This window comes from Phyllopteryx taeniolatus, chromosome 11, assembly GCF_024500385.1.
Source record: "Phyllopteryx taeniolatus isolate TA_2022b chromosome 11, UOR_Ptae_1.2, whole genome shotgun sequence".
NCBI classification, from domain to species: Eukaryota; Metazoa; Chordata; class Actinopteri; order Syngnathiformes; family Syngnathidae; genus Phyllopteryx; species Phyllopteryx taeniolatus.
The window spans coordinates 2,189,923-2,199,269 of record NC_084512.1 but is presented as its reverse complement, the minus strand read 5'-3'; positions in this window follow the sequence as shown (position 1 = coordinate 2,199,269).

The window sequence follows — 9,347 nt, the reverse complement described above, 5'->3', positions numbered from 1 at the left end:
CCATTCACACTCACATTCACACCTACGGGCAATTTAGAGTTGTCAATTAACCTACCATGCATGTTTTTGGGATGTGGGAGGAAACCGGAGTGCCCGGAGAAAACCCACGCAGGCACGGGGGAGAACATGCAAACTCCACACAGGCGGGACCGGATTTGAACCCGGGTCCTCAGAACTGTGAGGCAGTTATCTTTGTGCCTCTTTCGACAGAGAGAAGCTCCTGATGCTCAAAAGGTAAATTCATCAAATTGCTTCATGTTGGTTTTAAAATAAGACATCTCTATTGACTCGTCTTTGCATATTGAAGATAACTTACAGAATGTATACATTTATTTTTCTCGTATTAGGTAACGTTAGCCAGCACTAGCATAACTGCTTGCTAGTTTAGTTGGCGGATGAAATAAAATGCTCTATTAGCATTGTGTGGTTAAAACAATGCTAAAAGGTAATATTAGGCTACTTGTATCTACTGTACATCATTTTCACCTTGAGCAAATGTATATTTTGTTTTCATTTTGGGTCACGTTGTTGAGTGTTGTGTGCTGTCCGTACCCCAAGATGACAGCAATGCCTAATTGGGGGGGGGGGGGGCAACGAGGAAATGAAAGCATTCAGTCTTCAGTCCAAGACTTTGTTGTGATACTTGATATAGAAACACATTTGGGGTCACACTAATTTAGAGCAAAAGCCAAAAATATATGTATCTGTATGTGGAATACATGATGTTCGGACAAAACGAATTTAACGCTTTATGAGAGAATGCACATGGAACATAACCTAATCCTAATCCTCTGGGCTCGTCTGATCACTTCTTAATTCACTTAATACCGACGTACAGGCAAGGACTTAAATGCGCGAAGCCTACAGTGGAAACAGTGAAAAAGTGGACCAATGAAGCAAAGATGGAACTTCAAAGCTGTTTCGACTGCACAGACTGGAGTGTCTTTGAAAATTTAGCTGGCAGCCTGGATGAATATACGGAAACTCTCACATCCTATATCAGTTTCTGTGAAGATGTGTGTGTACCAACAAAGTCATTTGGCACATTCAACAACAACAAGCCGTGGTTCACTGCCAAACTTAAGCAGCACCAAGCTAAGGAGGACGCATATCAGAGCGGGGACAGGGCCGTGTATAATCACTGCTGACTAAAGAAATTAACATTGCAAAGATGAACTATGCAGCAAAAACAGTTTAGCGCTAACGACTCTGGCATGCATTCCAATCGCTGACCAATTACAAGCGACGATTTCCCCAAGCTGAGAACAATAGCACACTAGCCGACGACTTGAATACTTTCTACTGCAGATTTGAAAAGGACACTTTCACTCGTGCTGGACCACCTCAAGAGCATCACAGGTCCCCTGCTGGACGCCCTGCAGTTTGCCTACCGAGAGAACAGGTCTGCGGATGATGCAGTCAACATGAGACTGCACTTCATCCTAGAACACCTCGACAGTGCAGGGACCTACGCGAGGATCCTGTTCGTGGACTTCAGCTCAGCGTTCAACGCCATCATCCCTGAACTCCTTTCCTCCAGCTCAGAGTCTCGCCTGCCATCTGCCAGTGGATTTACAGCTTCCTGATGGGCAGGACACAGCAGGTGAGGCAGGGAGAGACCACCTCATCAGAATCAGAATCAGAATCAGAATCAGAATCATCTTTATTTGCCAAGTATGTCCAAAACACACAAGGAATTTGTCTCCGGTAGTTGGAGCCGCTCTAGTACAACAGACAGTCAATTTACAGAACACTTTGGAGACATAAGGACATTGACAAAAAACAACAACAAACAACAATTGTGCAAAAAGATGCAGAGTCCTCAGTTCGAATGGCTAATGTCGCAATAGTCCGGTGCAATGATCCATTGTGCAAAGGGCACTGAGACTTCAAGGAGTGTATGCGGTTTAAAGTGACGAGTCGTGCGATAATCTGGGACAATGGTTGTGCAAATGTTACAGATACTCCTCAATCAGTGTGCAAATGGAGCAGATGCTACTCTGGCATGAGTGGCCACTATATGCAAATAGTGCAGCACGGCGAGACAACTACAGTGAGTGCACGAGTAATACATAATACAGAAATGTGACAACGAACTCAAGTCAAAAAATTGCCAGCTTGTTGTAATGGAATTGTAAGTTAGCTGTTTAAGAAGTTGATTGCAAGAGGGAAGAAGCTGTTGGAATGTCTACTAGTTCTAGTTTGCATTGATCGGTAGCGCCTACCTGAGGGAAGGAGCTGGAAGAGCTGGTGACCGGGGTGGGGAGGGTCCGAGAGGATTTTGCACGCCCTTGTCTTAGTTCTGGCACCGTGCAAGTCCTCAAGGGTGGGTAGGGGGGTACCGACAATCCTTTCAGCAGTTTTGATTGTCCGTTGCAGTCGGAGTTTGTCCTTTTTTGTAGCAGCACCAAACCAGACTGAGATGGAAGAACACAGGACTGATTCGATGACCGCTGTGTAGAACTGTCTCAGCAGCTCCGGTGGCAAGCCATGCTTTCTCAGAAGCCGCAGGAAGTACATCCTCTGCTGGGCCTTTTTGAGGACGGAGTTGATGTTGGTCGACCACTTCAGGTCCTGGGAGATTGTAATTCCCAGGAACTTGAAGGTCTCGACGGTTGACACAAGGCAGCTGGACAATGTGAGGGGCAGCTGTGGCGAAGGATGCCTCCTGAAGTCCACGATCATCTCTACAGTCTTGAGCGTGTTCAGCTCCAGGTTGTGTCGGCCGCACCACAGCTTCAGCCGCTCCGCTTCCTGTCGATATGCAGACTCGTCACCGTCCTTGATGAGGCCGATGACAGTGGTGTCATCTGCAAACTTCAGGAGTTTGACAGTCGGGTTCGCTGAGGTGCAGTCGTTCGTGTAGAGAGAGAAGAGCAGCGGAGAGAGGACACAACCTTGGGGCGCCCCAGTGCTGATGCTGTGTGTGGATGAGGTGGCCTCCCCCAGCCTGACCTGCTGTGTCCTGCCCGTCAGAAAGCTGTAAATCCACTGGCAGATGGCAGGTGAGACGCTGAGCTGGAGAAGCTTGGATGAAAGGAGTTCAGGTATGATGGTGTTGAACGCTGAGCTGAAGTCCACGAACAGGATCCTCGCGTAGGTCCCTGCACTGTCGAGGTGTTCTAGGATGAAGTGCAGTCCCATGTTGACTGCATCATCCACACGCAACATCAGCACTGTGCCGCCCCAAGGTTGTGTCCTCTCTCCGCTGCTCTTCTCTCTCTACATGAACGACTGCACCTCAACGCACCCGGCTGTGAAACTCCTCAAAGCGACTGGAGCAACTCCTCAGAGCGACTGGAGCTCTGGTGCGGCCGACACAACCTGGAGCTGAACACGCTCAAGACTGTAGAGATGATCGTGGACTTCAGGAGGCATCCTTCGCCACAGCTGCCCTTCACGGTGTCCAACTGCCTTGTGTCAACCGTTGAGACCTTCAGGTTCCTGGGAATTGCAGTCTCTCAGGACCTGAAGTGGGCAATCAACATCAACTCCGTCCTCAAAAGGCCCAGCAGAGGATGTAGTTCATGCGGCTTCTGAGAAAGCATGGCCTGCCATGGGAGCTGCTGAGGCAGTTCTACACAGCGGTCATCGAATCAGTCCTGTGTTCTTCCACCACAGTCTGGTTTGGTGCTGCCTAGGCTCGCCACATTGGCTAGGGCTTCTGTGGGTTTCTCCAGGTGCACATTCCCAAAACTAAACTAAGTGAACTGAAGACCCTAAATTGCCCATTGGTGTGAATGTGTATTTGCCCTGCTATTGACTGGCAACAAGTGCACTGGTAGTGGCACTGGTCCATAATGCTTTTTTTCATGCAAATTCTGTGGTTCCCGGCCAAAATCCCAATAGCCATCCGTGGCCAGTCCCAAAATTGGTGACCAAACGTACGGCCAGCAGGCCAGAACAGGCCCGTCAGGGGGTCCGTTCCGGCCAGCAGACATTGTTCTGACTGTCAGGCAAGTTTTAGTTCATTTATACATATAGACTCTTATCATATCTTGAAACATATGCTTTTGCAAAAAGAAGAAGAAGAACGTATGCTTTTATTTTGACACAAGCACCATAGAACTGGAAGAGCTCCGAGTCGTGACGTGACGTGCACGAAGCTGAGAGAGAGAAAAAAGATCTGCGTGGCGGGGCACGCCTATAATCCATTGCTGTATACATTGTCATCTATTGTTTCTGAACTAATTTCATGTGCAAATGTGCACACGTGCAGTTTATTCAATATTTTTAGGTTACATCGGACAAACAAATCATGTGAGTGAGTCGCTGTAGTGTAGTTTTGAGAGCCGGTGTACCACGGGAGAACGTTAATACTCTGGCAGTGGAGTCTTGGATCTAGCAGGGTTTTATGCAGGTGATGATGAAGACTGATTGATGACAGGTGTGCGGCCATGGTGGTGCTGTTTACTGGGGAGAGAGAGAGAGAGAGAGAGAGAGGGTGAGAGGGGCGCAAAGCGCCACCCAAGCTCCAACAAAAAGAACTGCAGGGCACAGCTCATGACAGCCACTTTAGTTTGTAAGGGGTGATGAGTCAGTTGCGCCTTTCAAGACTTCCAGTTGGAAGTTAAAATGTATGTAAATTTAAAATGATTTCGAAAACATATATCGTTCATAGATCTAATGCATTTGTAAATGAAAACTTTGAGCTTTTTCCGCTCCCAAACGGCTCTTCAGATTTTTTCTTACTTAAATAAATGTGTTACCAAAAATAATGTAACATTTTGCATACAAATGTAATGTTTTTTCATGTTTATGAATATAAAAATATATATTTGTTGTGCTTCCCTGCTTAAGCTGCTGCCCCGCGACCTGACCTCGGATAAGCGGAAAAAAATGGATGGTTGGATGGATTATTCACTCTACACAGTGCTACCAAAAAATCTTAAATACAAAAGCAAACTTAACTATTTACAATTTAACTATTTATACTTGAACCTTTTCACTTGTTTTTCGACTATAAAGTGATCCAAAATTCATATAACCTGCGTATAGTTTAGATCGGCATTGAGAAACATCAAGCGGCTTATCTTTGAGGAGCTCATCTGGTTTTTGGAGAAGATTCTCTGAGGAGGGACTGACGTTGCTTCAATTGCAATCGTCTCCAGCGTCACCACCACCAGGTCTGTACACATACTCTATACCAGGGGTGTCAAACTCATTCATAGTTATGGTTTCCCTCGGAGGGCCGTCATGAGCGCGAACGCATATACAGTAAATGTGCAATTGCCTCACGTCGATGAATAACTATATTTGAAACCAGAAGCCAGGAAAAAGTTGTTAATTGAGTTTATTTCGAAATGGGGATTGGTAACAAAAATGTTTGCAATCAACGTTATATAAAAGGGAAGACGATTTGCAATGTTGTTATTTTGGCAAGAAACATGAAGTCGACGCACTTGATTTGCTTTCGCGGGTCACATAAATTGATGTGGCGAACCGGATATGGCCACCGGGCCATGAGTTTGACACCTGTGCTCTATACTGTTAAATTTCTCTCACTCATTTATTTAACTGACGTTCTGGGTGGTTTGGCGCGTAAGGTAAGCGCATTCATTACAACCAGAGCATCGCCGATTCGTATCTTTCCTTAGCCCGTCCCCCAGCAAGACCCACATTTTTGTCATGAGTGGTGCCCTGCAGTCCTTTTTGTTGGAGCCTGGGTGGCACTTTGCGCTCCTCTCGCCCTCTCTCTCTCCCTCCCTCTCTCTCTTCACAGTAATCAGCACCAACTCGGCCGTGCACCTGTCATCAATCAGCCCCCATCATCACCTGCGTAAAAGTCTGCCAGATCCCGTGAACTCTCGCCAGAGTATTAACGCTCTCCTGCGGTACAACGACTCTCAAGCATATAGGAAGCCACGCCATTCCTTGTGATTTTTCTGACCTCTGTGTTTCTCCTTGTCCTCAGTGCTCCCTTCGTGACTTCTTCCACCACGCCGCCAAGCTAGCCGCCTGTCCTCGCGCCCGCCTGCCACACGTTTATTGTTATTATTGACATCTGCAACTGGTGAGCAGTCGTAGATGTACAGTCACAAGAGTATTGTAAACGAAGTCATTTTAATTTACTTAATTTCAACATGTACATTGGTTGCACATGATTAAAATATGTTAAAGTAACATTTATTATTTGGTTATTTAAAAACAAAAGAGGGGATAATTACATCAGTTTACCACATTGTAATGATGTGCAACTGAAAATGTACTTTTTTTTCCGCAGTGAAATAGATCCGTTTAGGCTGGAAATAGATTATACTTCTACCAATGGTGCGTTAACCTCCTCACTTCTGTACACCGCTTACTCTCTCCCAGAAGTAGTATTTATGAATGCTTATAATCGAAGATCTTTTGATCGACAAAAGTCTGCAAATTATTTCACTTCTCCTCAAAACCGTCCTCCTTTGCTAGTCTACACATCCAAACTCAAGACACACTGACTGCCTATTCACTTTAGCATTTCCCATATCATTTGCCATTTTAATTGATGTTTTATGTTGTCCAACTTTTATTGTATTTCTTTTAACTATGTTTGTGCAGTGACCTTGAGTGGCTTGAAAAGCACCTTTAAATAAAATGAATTATTATTATTATTATTATTATCATCATAATATTTATTAATTTTGTTATTATTATTATTATTACTTTAAGATAATCGTTTGTTGCTATTGTGATAAACTTTCCAAGGGAATCTCAATCAGCACTTTCACCAGTATCCTGCGATCAACACCTTCTGCCAGCAGAGGCCACTGATTCCAAAAGAAAAAGTTACTTTTGCACTCAGACTGCACTGTAATTCCTGCAGCACTGCTTTCCCTAAAGAGACTGTACTATGATCACATTTCTCCTTTTGTTTTTCTTTATGCTATGCAGTGCCGTCTTTTGCTTTCTATACATAATCCCTCGTTTCTCACGGGGGTTAGCTTCCGGACCTTTTTTTTTTCCTCTTGTTATTTGTACATGTTTTGTATGTTCTGTATGCTGTATGAACATCCCCAGACTCTTATTAATCTTCACCACATTCCTATTAACCTCTACCATACTCTTGTAAATACTTTATATACTCTTAAACAACGTTTAAACTCTTAAACATGCCGTAATGCACAATAGTCCTGTACACTATGTACATTTTATTGCTTTTGTGTTTTGATGATTTTGTTAATTTACAGTTTTAATTTTTTTAGGCTAGGAAGTGTTTATTTTACCACAAAATAATTTACAGCATGCACTCAAAATCCCGTGATATAGCGAATTTTGCGTGATATCAATTTGGAAAAAAAAAATCCGCAAGGCACTGAATCCACACTAGGTGAACCACGATATAGCAAGGGAACATTGTGCTGCAATGACATGGTCTGTCAACAAATTACAGTACAAACAAGAAACCAATGATGAGACCTGCAGAACTATGGTGTATTTAGATTTTATTTATTGTTTTTAATGATTATAGTACTGCACTATCATTATTTTATGTCTTGTCTAGAGCACTTTGGTACAGCTGCGGCTGTTGTGAAAGTGCTATGTGAATAAGGTTGACTTGATCATTGAGTGAAAGCATAAATGTAAATCGTATCCAGTCTCTTGTACTGTAATCAATATTCCACATACACTAAGGTGTAACCTTCCGTTTAGAATAATTGTCATCAAAACCTTAGCCACATCAAAACATCTCTCCAGACTACACCGTTATACTGACAGCATGACTACGCAATTTGACAAGGACTGATATTGTTAGGGTTTGTGACGCAGGGGAGGACCCAACAGCAGAGATGAGCCAAACAAATAGACGTATCAGGCGTTTATTCACAAGCAACAGGCAGAAAAGGCGAGTGTCACCCAGGTAGGGGTAGTTGAATCTTGGGTGCTGAGACTTGGTGCTGAGATTTGGCTAGACAAGGGAATACACGGCCAGGCAGGTGTGAAGGCGAGGAAACAGGCGTAGAGGGCTTTGGGAGGCAAGAGGGTGTGCAGGCCAGGAGGCAGGCATGGAGGGACTCCGCAGGCAGGCAGGTGTGCAGTTGAGGAAGCCGGCATAGAGATTCTGGAAGGCAAGGGAAAGTGCTGATCAGGATCTTTCTGTTGAGTATGAATGACTTCGCGAGCTAGATGTGACTGATAGTGTGACTATACAAGACGATCTGGCGACGAGGTGGCGTTAGGTACCGGCTTAAGTACACCATTGATGATAATGAATCGCAGCTAGTCCCAGCTCCAATACGTCTCTCCACTCCTACACTTACGAACCCCCCCACCCCACCCACACACACACACACAAACACAGGGAAAGGTTCAGGGTGCTGTGACAGTAGCCTTGACAGTACCCCACCCCTACGTGCACCACCCAGCGCACAACCCAGGCGTCCTGAGTGCTGACGATGGAAGTCACGGATCAAGGCCTTGCTCAGAACCCAGCTCCACTCCTCCGGCCCATACGTCTCTCCACTCCTACACTTACGAACCCCCCCACCCCACCCACACACACACACACAAACACAGGGAAAGGTTCAGGGTGCTGTGACAGTAGCCTTGACAGTACCCCACCCCTACGTGCACCACCCATCGCACAACCCAGGCGTCCTGAGTGCTGACGATGGAAGTCACGGATCAAGGCCTTGCTCAGAACCCAGCTCCACTCCTCCGGCCCATAGCCCTCCCAGTCAACCAGGTACTGGAAGCCCCTCCCACGGTGACGGACATCCAGGGAGGAGGTGGGGGCGGTACACGGGGGGAGGCGGTGACGGCGGGCTCAAAGAAACTGGTTTAACCTGTGAGACATGAAAGGTGGGGTGAACCCGAAGGGAGGCCAGGAGCCTGAGGCGTACAGCACACAGGTTCACCAAGGCTGCAATCTCCTAAGGGCCAATGAACCGGGGAGCCAGTTTCCTGGAGTCCACCTTAAGTGGCAAAGTCTTGGCACATAACTACACCTTCTGGCCAACAGTGTAAGCAGGCACACCGGTGCGGTGACGGTTGGCTTGCACCCGAGACCTTAAGGAGGGGTGGAGCAGAGCGGAGCCTGTCTCCAGATCTTGGAACACCGCAGCATGTGGTTGTGCAAGGAGGAGACTGCAATCTCACTCTCTTGTGAGAAAAAACAGTGGAGGTTGATAGTCTAGGGAGCACTGGTAAGGGAACATACCGGAAGAAGCGCTTGGCAGAGATTTATGGGCATATTCAATCCAAGCCAGCAGATTCCTCCACGAAGCAGGGTTGGACTGTGTCATGCAACGGAGAGCCATCTCTAGCTGCTGATTTGCGCGCTCGCATTGACCATTTGCCTGGGGATGGAAACCAGAGGAAAGACTCACTCCAATGCCCAGTGCTGCACAAAACGCCTTCAAGACCGG